The following is a 13,548-nucleotide window of genomic DNA, read 5'->3' as shown; positions in this document are numbered from 1 at the left end:
GACCTGTAGCACTACTGTAGATTTGGTCATGTACCAGTAGCCCTACACACTCTGTGTGTGTAGAACCTTCCAGGTTCTTAATTCTAACCAAGCCAACCAATCAGCAGCCATGGTACTGGAACTCATGCAAATCTTTCATTCTGACGGACAATAACACACACACTGTAGTCGGTAGTTGACTTCAATGATTTCTCTTGCACTTCTACAACATAAAAGGATAAAACCTTAACAAAACAACAAACTGCGGAACCTGGACGGCGTGCACATGCTGAAAACATGCTAGCTATCAGTGTACTAGTCTAACAGGACGGGAGCTAGGTAGCATTAGCTAACAAGTTAGCATGAAAACAACCGCAGTACACGACATAAAAACGACATGTACAGTACATTAGTTCGTACAACTTCTGTGACCTTTTGGACATAATTATATCAAAAGAAAGTGCTTTTAACTGGGATAGAGATGGAGAAGCATTTCCGTCCTACCATTCCGTGTTGCAGCATCTCTCTCTGTGGTTCCGTGTTGCAGCATCTCTCTCTGTGGTTCCGTGTTGCAGCATCTCTCTCTATGGTTACGTGTTGCAGCATCTCTCTCTATGGTTCCGTGTTGCATGGTTTTATGTAATGAAATAACAACGATTAAGAGTGTCTCAGGAGTCTAAATGACTTGTAGGAAACAGAAAGGTAATTTCTGGTTGTAGGAGGACTGACAACCAGGAAACCAAGGCCGTGTCTCTAATTAACAAATTATATCATTTATTGATGAATGTCCTCTGTCATTTTAAATGACCACTTACCCTCTAATCCCCTCTTCAACCCATTCACATCCCTCTGTACACATCAACACTATCTACAGTTGGTCAAATACATCAATGATCTGAAAATGTGGTCGGAGGGGCGTCGTATGGAGGCATGTGCAGAGGCCAAATTGAGATCCATACCGCACGCCGTGCGCCTCACGAATTTTGTATCAATGTGGGGGGGGAGGGGCTCAATATAACTCTTCATTAACATGATTGGGTGAAGGTAGGTGAGGCAGGAGGTCCTGTATAAACACAAACTCACTTCCTTGACAGCTCCTGCGCTGCTCCTCAAGCCCAAAGACACAAATGCCTGACTTCTACAGAGGCCAAAACGCACCTCCAACAACAAACACAAAGCCTCACAGAATTCTGCCCAAAATCAATGACAATTTCTCTCAACCAGTGACACACGGGGCTTTTTTAGGTGGAGCGCTGATGCCGCCCTGTGAAAAGCATTGTCCACTTTGTCAAAGGCAGGGTCGCAACACGTCTCTTGTTCATACCCAGCTCACATCTCCAGGGTGCTGTTGGAGGAATGCGTCAATCGTCGCCCCACCAACGCCCCCCCAAAAATGTATCTAACATGAATCATGTATCAGATTTAGGATACGGTAGAAAGAGTATGTGGCCTTTTCTGTAGCCTACAGGCTGAAGTAAAATGTATGACAATGTAACGAGACAGACTGACACGCTTTACGGTCATGCAGCTTTCTCCAATCAAATAGCCTAACCTGAATGGCGCCCAATCAAAAACACATGCGTTGCCATGTTAACAAACAACATATCCTAAAGAAGAGGATTGGTCAAAGGAAGATGGATGATAGAATCATCAGGATTCTCATAACTGCTGCCAGGGGGTTTCATCCCGAGGGGTAAGTGTCACGATCAGACGTTTCAAGTTTGTATCCGTAACTTTTTATACGAGCTGATCAATATCGAAAAAGAAAATACTTCTGCGTTTCCTGCAAATAGGCTCACGATAAGTCCTGATGAAGTTGGGTAGCTGATATTCAGAGCTTAAATGGCCAAATTGATAAGTTAAGGAATCAGGACTAATAAAGCCAACGCAATGGCTTGTTTTACAAAAGGTGGGCCTCATGGATGGGCCTCTACCACATGGATGGGCCTCTACCACATGGATGGGTCTACCACATGGATGGGCCTCTACCACATGGATGGGCCTCTACCACATGGATGGGCCTCTACCACGTGGATGGGCCTCTACCACATGGATGGGCCTCTACCACATGGATGGGCCTCTACCACATGGATGGGCCTCTGGGCCTCTACCACATGGATGGGTCTCTACCACATGGATGGGTCTCTACCACATGGATGGGCCTCTACCAGATGGATGGGCCTCTACCACATGGATGGGCCTACCACATGGATGGGCCTACCACATGGATGGGCCTCTACCACATAGGTGGGCCTACCACATGGGTGGGCCTCTACCACATGGATGGGCCTCTACCACATGGGTGGGCCTCTACCACATGGATGGGCCTCTACCACATGGATGGGCCTCTACCACATGGATGGGCCTACCACATGGATGGGCCTCTACCACATGGATGGGTCCCTACCACATGGATGGGCCTCTACCACATGGGTGGGCCTACCACATGGGTGGGCCTCTACCACATGAATGGGTCTACCACATGGATGGGCCTCTACCACATGGATGGGCCTCTACCACACGGATGGGTCTCTACCACACGGATGGGCCTCTACCACACGGATGGGCCTCTACCACACGGATGGGTGTCTACCACATGGATGGGCCTCTACCACACGGATGGGCCTCTACCACATGGATGGGTGTCTACCACATGGATGGGCCTCTACCACATGGGTGGGCATCCATAAAATTCCATTGTAGCCCGACATGGTAGGCTACAGCCCAGTAAGCACGGACCGATGCTGACGTCTTCCGGACGTCTTTTGTTTTGGTGCGGTCCAGACAGTTCGTGATTTCCACATGCACGGACTTTGGTTTTTGGTATGGTCCGGACCAAATCTGAACCAATCCTAGACGTTTTTTTAAACTTTCATTCAGAACCAAAAATGTACCTGAATTCAACACCCGGAAAATACACATTTTCAACTTTCATCCAAAACCGAAAATTAACCTAATATGTTGTGTGTGTGACCTCTACGTTGACCTCTGTTCAGTGTTGATGTCCTGAGTTTGTGTTCTCTGTAGCTCATGTCATCAGTCTTTTCCCCAGGCTCCCGCTGGCTTCTGGCTCTAAGGTGTCTGTGTGTGTCTCTCTCTCTCTCTCCGTGTGTGTGTTCTCTCTCTCTCTCCGTGTGTGTGTGTGTGTGTGCGTGCGTGTTCTCTCTCTCTCTCTCTCTCTCTGTGTGTGTGTGTGTGTTCTCTCTTTCTGTGTGTGTGTGTGTGTGTGTGTGTGTGTGTGTGTGTGTGTGTGTGTGTGTGTGTGTGTGTGTGTGTGTGTGTGTGTGTGTGTGTGTGTGTGTGTGTGTGTGTGTGTGTGTGTGTGTGTGTGTGTGCGTGCGTGTTCGTGTTCTCTCTCTCTCTCTCTCTCTGTGTGTGTGTGTATTTCTCTGTGTGTGTGTGTGTGTGTGTGTGTGTGTGTGTGTGTGTGTGTGTGTGTGTGTGTGTGTGTGTGTGTGTGTGTGTGTGTGTGCGTGCGTGCGTGCGTGCGTGCGTGCGTGCGTGCGTGCGTGCGTGCGTGCGTGCGTGCGTGCGTGCGTGCGTGTTCCCTCTCTCTCTCTCTCCGTGTGTGTGTTCTCTCTCTCTCCGTGTGTGTGTGTGTTCTCTCTCTCTCTCCGTGTGTGTGTGTGTGTGTGTGTGTGTGTGTGTGTGTGTGTGTGTGTGTGTGTGTGTGTGTGTGTGTGTGTGTGTGTGTGTGTGTGTGTGTGTGTGTGTGTGTGTGTGTGTGTGTGTGTGTGTGTTCTCTCTCTCTCTCTCTCCATGTGTGTGTGTGTGTGCGTGCGTACGTGAGAGAGAGAGAGAGAGAGACACACACCTTAAAGCCAGCCAGAAGCCAGCGGGAGCCTGGGAAAAGACCACGGAATCAGGACTAATAAACACACACACACCGTCCTGCTGGTTTGCCCTCTGCACCCTCCCTGGTCTAAAAGAAGATGTACGCACCAAGCATCCGTAATTAACTGAGACAAATAGAAAACGAGTCTCATGAGAATGTGCCACAGAAGCAGAGATCAACCAGAGAGAACCAAGAGGTTTTTGGGAGCCTTTGATTCTTGTGGTAAAAAGGACAATCTGCCAACACTTGTGTTACACTCTTTCTTTTAACAAATAACACGTCTGTGTTATCTCTTTCCTTTAACAAATAACACGTGTGTGTTATCTCTTTCCTTTAACAACTAACACGCGTGTTATCTCTTTCCTTTAGCAACTAACACACATGTTATCTCTTTCCTTTAACAACTAACACACGTGTTATCTCTTTCCTTTAGCAACTAACACGTGTTATCTCTTTGCACCAACACGTGTTATCTCTTTCCTTTAGCAACTTACGTGTTATCTCTTTCCTTTAGCAACTAACACACATGTTATCTCTTTCCTTTAACAACTAACACACGTGTTATCTCTTTCCTTTAGCAACTAACACACATGTTATCTCTTTCCTTTAACAACTAACACACGTGTTATCTCTTTCCTTTAGCAACTAACACACGTGTTATCTCTTTCCTTTAGCAACTAACACACATGTTATCTCTTTCCTTTAGCAACTAACACACGTGTTATCTCTTTCCTTTAGCAACTAACACACGTGTTATCTCTTTCCTTTAGCAACTAACACACGTGTTATCTCTTTCCTTTAACAACTAACACACGTGTTATCTCTTTCCTTTAACAACTAACACACGTGTTATCTCTTTCCTTTAACAACTAACACACGTGTTATCTCTTTCCTTTAACAACTAACACACGTGTTATCTCTTTCCTTTAACAACTAACACACGTGTTATCTCTTTCAGTAACCCCATCGCTCACAGCAGTATCACCTCATTTCCACATATGATCTGACATACTAACTAATGATTTTATAAGAGCTCTGTCCCTTCGTCCCTGGAGAGATGATGTGTGCAGAGATGACAACTTTAAAGGTTATTTGTTAAAGTCTGTCTTCCCTGTTCCCTGCAGTCGTAATTAGGAACAAAAGTTCAAACACCCTTAAACACACTGTTAGAGGAAATTATGGTTGAAATGACTAATTATGTATACATTCCAATCAGAACTGACTAGTCCAAATGCTATAATGTACTGTACATGTCAATTTTCTCTCTTGCTCCCATTCCCAATTGTATATAATGTAGTCAGGAGTTTAGTAACAATGAAGGTCTGTTCCTTAGTTCATTCAGTTGTACAAATCTCCAGGTGGTGGGAACGGGCCATCTCCAGATTGTCTAGAATGTTGATTTATACTGACTGGCCTTGACTTCGTGCTGATAACGCGAGGGCTCAAGAGCTAGAGGGCCCCTCTGCTTGTGAAATGGAACGTTTGGAAAACGCTGACGTCATTTTCAGTTTATAACCTGTGGAAATGTGTGTATGCGTTTAGTACTCTCTTGAAATAAACGCTGTTACCTTTGGCTTTTAAGACTGGTCTCAATCTACTTCATGCATAATTAATGAACTTACAACTCATTAATGAATTAGAATGAGTGAGAATCTGGTTTTGGCTATAAAACACATAGGAATTCAGAATTCTCACACACACACTCTATCACACACTCTACACACACACACACACACACACACACACACACACACACACACACACACACACACACACACACACACACACACACACACACACACACACACACACACACACACACACACACACACACACACACACGGAGAGAGAGAGAACACACACAGGCAGGCGGTTCAGCACAGATGAGGTTATTGTCCTCGTTATTATCATCCTGGCACAACGAAAATGCTTTCCGTCACTGGGTCTGGTTCTCGGAAAAGGTTAATTCTGAAATGTTAATTCACCAATCAGAGAGAGACAGTCATTAGCTGTATCATGAGGCTTTAGAAGATGGATGTTTATTGAAATACTGTGATGCACTGATGGTCCGTTTAGATACAACAAGTATCTTTAACGGAGGGGGAATCTGTTGCATAGGGGGGGGGTAAGACTCAGTGGGCTGTTTTCCAAACTGTAGTATATTTTATTGTTTATCAATTGGTCGATGCACTATTGCTAGCGATCCTCAGGAACAACCACACAAACGTGACAGGGGAAAGAAAGGTAAACTAACAATGTAATGCAAAATGTAAGGAAACGAACACTAATGTGACAGCTATAAATGTAAGTGTAAAGGTGCGTATCTGGTGTCAGGGAAGTCAGACGTAGGAGAGCAGAACTAGGTAATAGCCGAGGCAGTTTCATTGTCAAAACCAACGGCCTAACGAAATAAACAAACAAAACCCGACGTGCACCGGCGACGCCAACCACCAAACACCGCCCGAACAAGGAGAGGAAACGACTTCGGTGGAGCGCCGGACTTCGGCGCGCCGGCCTGGGGGGACGAATTCGGGGCGAGGTGCAGGGCGATCCGGACATAGACGGTGGAGCTCCCGCAGCATTGAAGGGTCCAACACTTCCTCCACCGGCGGAGGAAGTGTTGGACCCTTCAATGCTGCAGGAGTTCCACCATCTCCGTCCGGATTGCCCTGCACCTCGCCCCCGGGTCGTCCCCGAGGCCGGTGTCGTGCACGCTGCTGGAGCCGCGTATCAAGGGGATGTACTGTCACGACTTCCACCGAAGTCGTTTCCTCTCCTTGTTCAGGTGGTGTTTGGCGGTCGGCGTTGCGGTCTTCTAGCCATCGTCGATCCATTTTTCCTGACCGATCTTCCCCCATCATAGGGAAACACCACGATCCTGGTTGTTGTGGATCGTTTCTCTAAGTCCTGGTGTCTCCTCCCTCTGCCCGGTCTCCTACGCCCCCTACAGACTGCGGAGGCCTGAGGACATAGTGTCTGATCGAGGTCCCCAGTTCACTTCGAGGGTCTGGAAGGGGTTTATGGAGCATCTGGGGGTCTCGATCAGCCTTACCTCGGGTTTTCACCCCGTGAGTAACGGGCAGCGTTTGTGCCCTGGGCAGAGATGGCCCAGAACTCGCTCCGCCACTCCTCCACTAACCTCTCCCCCTTCCAGTGTGTATTGGGATATCAGCCGGTTCTGGCTCCTTGGCATCAGAGTGGAGGAAACATGGGACGCCGCCCATCTTCACCTTCAGCGCACCGTGCTGCGCCAGAAAGCCTGTCGGAAGCTGTGTCCACGGCTTGTGGGGCCATTTAAAGTCCTGAGGAGACTGAACAAGGAGAGGAAACGACTTTGGTGGAAGTCGTGACAGTAAGGGCACTAAAACTAAAGTGACAGTTATAAATGTATGTTGGTATAACGGATGGTGGCTAATATTTAACACGATGCAAATTGTAATGAAAAGACTGGGCATATGATTTAAAACAGTCTGGAAATCATGAATCAACTCGGTAGGTTAGGTGCTATACTGTCATTTGCAAATGGCTACCAAAGCCTATAACCTGGGTCTCCAAAGTTCATCCCTGCAAGTTATAAGGCCAGCATTTAATAAACTTAAATGTTGAAAATGTGATATGCTTGTTGCCATATGACTGGTTCCACATGTCTCCAGCGACAATAATAAGGTAAAGATAGATTTGAAGCAGTTCTCCTTTACATTTACAATCCATTAATCCAAACGGCTTACTCATTTTCTCAGCTCTTATCAACATCTCTTATTGATTTTGTAAACGAATGCATTGGCATGGAGAATGCTATCGTTTCTATTGGGGGAAAAAACAAGTAGTTGTTGTTGCATTTGGATCCCACAGGTTGTTCGGCCATATTCATCGTTTCATCGATGGTAGAATTCTGTGGGAATTAAGTCTAGGTCAAAATAGGTCAAACTCTGTAGACTACACCTCCTCCATACCCCAGAAAATTGCAAGGAAATTCATGCTTACGTTCAAGAATACACGTTCAGAATACACGTAGAGAGAAGTGCATTAAAAAGGGAATTACTCTCCATTCTCCCATACTTTAACTTGGGTTAGAATTCCCCCCTTAATGAGGTCCACGGAATATTTATCCTTTAAAATTACGAAGCACCTTACAGGTTTGAGATACAGTATCATTCAGTATCTAAACCCCTGTCAACCTTGAAGAACCTTACAGGTTTGAGATTCAGTATCTAAACCCCTGTCAACCATGAAGAACCTTACAGATTTGAGATACAGTATTATTCAGTATCTAAGCCCCTGTCAACCATGAAGAACCTTACAGATTTGAGATACAGTATTATTCAGTATCTAAGCCCCTGTCACCCATGAAGAACCTTACAGGTTTGAGATACAGTATTATTCAGTATCTAAGCCCCTGTCAACCATGAAGAACCTTACAGATTTGAGATACAGTATTATTCAGTATCTAAGCCCCTGTCAACCATGAAGAACCTTACAGATTTGAGATACAGTATTATTCAGTATCTAAGCCCCTGTCACCCATGAAGAACCTTACAGGTTTGAGATACAGTATTATTCAGTATCTAAGCCCCTGTCACCCATGAAGAACCTTACAGGTTTGAGATACAGTATTATTCAGTATCTAAGCCCCTGTCACCCATGAAGAACCTTACAGGTTTGAGATACAGTATCATTCAGTATCTAAGCCCCTGTCAACCATCTGTATCTATCTTCCCTTCCTGGAACGCCAACCACTGCCACCCTTTGAGAGTCATTCTGTCAATCCAAGAAATATCCACCACTCAGAAAATGTCATTTATATTCCTTCACCTCTTTATCCTCCTTCCCAATCTCACACCATGTTTACTGCACCTGGGAGAGCAGAGCATGGTATCGGAGAGCAGGACTGCTTCCAAAATGGCACCCTATTCCCTTTATAGGGCACTACTTTTGACCAGGCTCTATAGGGAGTAGAGGGATGAGAGGAGAGATGGAGAGGGACAGAAGATGAGATGGAGGGATGGGAGGAGAGGAGAGATGGAGAGGGACAGAAGACGAGAGAGAGGAGAGAAGGGAGGAGAGGGATGGGAGGAGGGATGGGAGGAGATAAGGAGGGGTATTTTGTTTGTTTGTACTTTGTGTTTTGTTTGTTTGTACTTTGTTTGTTTTGTATTTTGTTTGTTTGTTTTCATCTATCATTAAAAGGATGTATTCACATCACGCTGCGCCTTGGCCTCCTCACTACGACGTTCGTAACAAGTACAGTATAAACCTGTCTCTGATGAAGGGCAGGTTTCCAAAACACAAACCGCCCGTAGTATTCTATGTTCTACTTTGTTTCCTGACTATATGTTAACTTGAATAGAAAGATATGTTTGTTGAGAAATTATAGCCTGTTTAAACCAGACTGAAATCTGTAGCTACACTGGTTTAAGTCTTTCAGTCTGGTTTAACCAGGCTATGCAATGTTGTAAACTGGTATACATCCATCTAGGTCTCCAGTTGCCTGCCAGGGTCGGAGCTGTGCTCCGCAACACAACAGTTTTAATGTGTCAACCAAGACCTCTGTCTCCTCCGTACTGAGCCTTCACAGTGCATTCAGAACGAACCGAAAAAGGGGTTACTTACAAATACCACAGAGTTCTTAATGTCTCAGAGAGCTCTGAACTGGAGTATAGCCCAAATAGGATTACTGAAGCTTGAATGGCTCGGATGTACTGCTCTTACTGTAGTGTCACTATCTCCATCTCCCCTGCAGGTCTCACAGGGAAGTCCTCTTACTGTCAGAGAACATTGTAGTGATATATTCCTGGCAATCCAACTCGACAGAAAGCTCCTAAACCATGAAAAGATTACGGATACAGTAGTTTGATCCTGACATTGTGGGGGGGGGGGGACAGAGTTTATGCAAGATGTTAATGCAATACAAAATGCAATATCTCTCATCATCTTTCCTCTCTATGGATTAAGATGATTTAGGCCCCAAATTGAATTTTTGTCACATAATCCCTCTATGAACTAAATGCCGAAAAGATTTGAAAGATATTAAATGGTGAAACAACACGATAAATCCAGTCGTCTACAAGTAAACGTGTGTGAAGACTACAGGCCCTTGTCCAAAGTAGTGCACTATCCTATGGGCCCTTGTCAAAAGTAGTGCACTACCATTATTTTACTGCTGATCTTTCATTATTAGTTATTTTAATTTTGCTCTTATCTATTTTTTACTTAACAGTTATTTTTCTTAAAACTGCATTGTTGTTTAAGGGCTTGTAAGTAAGAATCTCACTGTAAGGTCTACACCTGTTGTATTCGGTGCATGTGACAAATACCATTTGATTTGATTTGGGAGACACCCATGAGTCAATGACAAACTGGTTGTGAAGTTGGGAAGGTTATTTTGTTGTTGAAAACAACCATAATAAGTCATACAGGGTTGAGAGAATATAATCCTACAAAAATCAATCCATTACAAACATTAAGTTGGAAATTGCTTGTGGTCCAAAGAGTTAATGTCCTACGTAGCCTAACTCCACTCAGTCTACAGTAGTCGATCATCTAAAAACTAAAGCTGCTATGTTTTCATTTATTAAAACCTTTATTTAGTCAGGGAGTCATGCAGAGACAGTCTCTTGTACTTCTTATTTATTTTTTACCTATATTTAACTAGGCAAATCAGTTAAGAACAAATTCTTATTTACAATGACGGCCTCAGAACAGGGTGTTAACTGCCTTGTTCAGGGGGCAGAACAACAAATTTTTACCTTGTCAGCTCGGGGGGTTTGATCAAGCAACCTTTCAGGTTACTGGCCCAACGCTCTAATCACTAGACTACCTGCCACCCATATAGAGGTATTGGCCATCAGGAAACCTTGCGGTGCCCTTCTTTGGAAAAGAACATATTACGTCACAGAGCGTGAGAAAAATAATTGTTGAATATAAATTGATTACAACATAAATTCAGAGATTGCTTGTGCTCCTTGGTCCACAGATTTCTCGTTCTATATGCAGCTGTCTTCACTCTAGAGTAAGTACTACAGTACAGACAAGCTGCTCACACACACACACACACATACTTCTTCACTCAGTCTGCAAGCCACTGCCAGCATTTATCAGATTGCTGTTGACAACGATAATTTGCAAGGGCATCTGGAATCGATCAGGTAGAGACTCTCATTACCTCCGCTCCGTTTCCACACACACACACACACACACACACACACACACACACACACACACACACACACACACACACACACACACACACACACACACACACACACACACACACACACACACACACACACACACACACACACACACACACACACACACACACACACACACACACAACCCTCAGAGCTGTCGGTAGAGCCAATACTGTGGCCCGGTATACTCACAACCTCAAGGTCTCCTTCATGACTGAGGAACTCTGGGTAATAAAGTTGAATTATGGGTGATGACACCTCAACATATCGAGCCCTTGGGACTATAAGGTTCTATCCGCAAAAAGATAATTCTGAGATAATTGGCTTTAATGTTCCTGTGAGGTTTGAATGTTGTCAGCTATTTTACATTGTATATTGTATGCTTTTGAAGGTAACAACATGAATTAAGGTATTTAGAGTACTATATAGGTAGAGAACATTGAGCAGAACGAGGCTAAGTCAATAACTATATTTAGACTAAATGTCAGAGAGAACATAATAGTCCCAAACTCTCCATATTGTGTAATGACTTTCTGAACCTGGTCTGAGATGGAGCTATAAAAGGAATCAGTAGATGTAGTAGAATATCACTTTATAGAGTAGAGCTGTAGTAGAACATCACTTTATAGAGTAGAGACGTAGTAGAATATCACTTTATAGAGTAGAGATGTAGTAGAATATCACTTTATAGAGTAGAGATGTAATAGAATATCACTTTATAGAGTAGAGACGTAGTAGAATATCACTTTATAGAGTAGAGACGTAGTAGATCACTTTATAGAGTAGAGATGTAGTAGAATATCACTTTATAGAGTAGAGACGTAGTAGAATATCACTTTATAGAGTAGAGACGTAGTAGATCACTTTATAGAGTAGAGATGTAGTAGATCACTTTATAGAGTAGAGATGTAGTAGTAGTAGATCACTTTATAGAGTAGAGACGTAGTAGAATATCACTTTATAGAGTAGAGATGTAGTAGAATATCACTTTATAGAGTAGAGACGTAGTAGAATATCACTTTATAGAGTAGAGACGTAGTAGAATATCACTTTATAGAGTAGAGATGTAGTAGATCACTTTATAGAGTAGAGATGTAGTACTGTAGATCACTTTATAGAGTAGAGATGTAGTACTGTAGATCACTTTATAGAGTAGAGATGTAGTAGAATATCAGTTTATAGAGTAGAGATGTAGTAGTAGATCACTTTATAGACTAGAGATGTAGTAGATCACTTTATAGAGTAGAGATGTAGTAGATCACATTATAGAGTAGAGATGTAGTAGTAGATCACTTTATAGAGTAGAGATGTAGTAGAATATCACTTTATAGAGTAGAGATGTAGTAGTAGATCACTTTATAGAGTAGAGATGTAGTAGTAGAATATCACTTTATAGAGTAGAGACGTAGTAGAATATCACTTTATAGAGTAGAGATGTAGTAGTAGATCACTTTATAGAGTAGAGATGTAGTAGATCACTTTATAGAGTAGAGATGTAGTACTGTAGATCACTTTATAGAGTAGAGATGTAGTAGTAGATCACTTTATAGAGTAGAGATGTAGTAGAATATCACTTTATAGAGTAGAGATGTAGTAGTAGATCACTTTATAGACTAGAGATGTAGTAGATCACTTTATAGAGTAGAGATGTAGTAGATCACATTATAGAGTAGAGATGTAGTAGTAGATCACTTTATAGAGTAGAGATGTAGTAGATCACTTTATAGAGTAGAGATGTAGTAGATCACTTTATAGAGTAGAGACATAGGTAGAATATCACTTTATAGAGTAGAGATGTAGTAGAATATCACTTTATAGAGTAGAGATGTAGTAGAATATCACTTTATAGAGTAGAGACGTAGTAGATCACTTTACAGAGTAGAAATGTAGTAGATCACATTATAGAGTAGAGATGTAGTAGAATATCACTTTATAGAGTAGAGATGTAATAGAATATCACTTTATAGAGTAGAGACGTAGTAGAATATCACTTTATAGAGTAGAGACGTAGTAGATCACTTTATAGAGTAGAGATGTAGTAGAATATCACTTTATAGAGTAGAGACGTAGTAGAATATCACTTTATAGAGTAGAGACGTAGTAGATCACTTTATAGAGTAGAGATGTAGTAGATCACTTTATAGAGTAGAGATGTAGTAGTAGTAGATCACTTTATAGAGTAGAGACGTAGTAGAATATCACTTTATAGAGTAGAGATGTAGTAGAATATCACTTTATAGAGTAGAGACGTAGTAGAATATCACTTTATAGAGTAGAGACGTAGTAGAATATCACTTTATAGAGTAGAGATGTAGTAGATCACTTTATAGAGTAGAGATGTAGTACTGTAGATCACTTTATAGAGTAGAGATGTAGTACTGTAGATCACTTTATAGAGTAGAGATGTAGTAGAATATCAGTTTATAGAGTAGAGATGTAGTAGTAGATCACTTTATAGACTAGAGATGTAGTAGATCACTTTATAGAGTAGAGATGTAGTAGATCACATTATAGAGTAGAGATGTAGTAGTAGATCACTTTATA

The 13,548-nt window shown here is 42.8% G+C and overlaps 1 protein-coding gene across 3 annotated transcripts in view; it reads left to right on the top strand.

Annotated features, from left to right (window-relative positions):
• Positions 1-13,548, top strand: part of LOC123993744 (annexin A6-like) — a 133,891-nt gene that overhangs the window by 96,472 nt on the left and 23,871 nt on the right. The gene's annotated exons all lie outside the window — the stretch shown is intronic.

The sequence above is a fragment of the Oncorhynchus gorbuscha genome, linkage group LG13 (genome assembly GCF_021184085.1).
Source record: "Oncorhynchus gorbuscha isolate QuinsamMale2020 ecotype Even-year linkage group LG13, OgorEven_v1.0, whole genome shotgun sequence".
NCBI lineage: Eukaryota > Metazoa > Chordata > Actinopteri > Salmoniformes > Salmonidae > Oncorhynchus > Oncorhynchus gorbuscha.
This window is presented reverse-complemented; position numbering and strand designations above follow the sequence as displayed.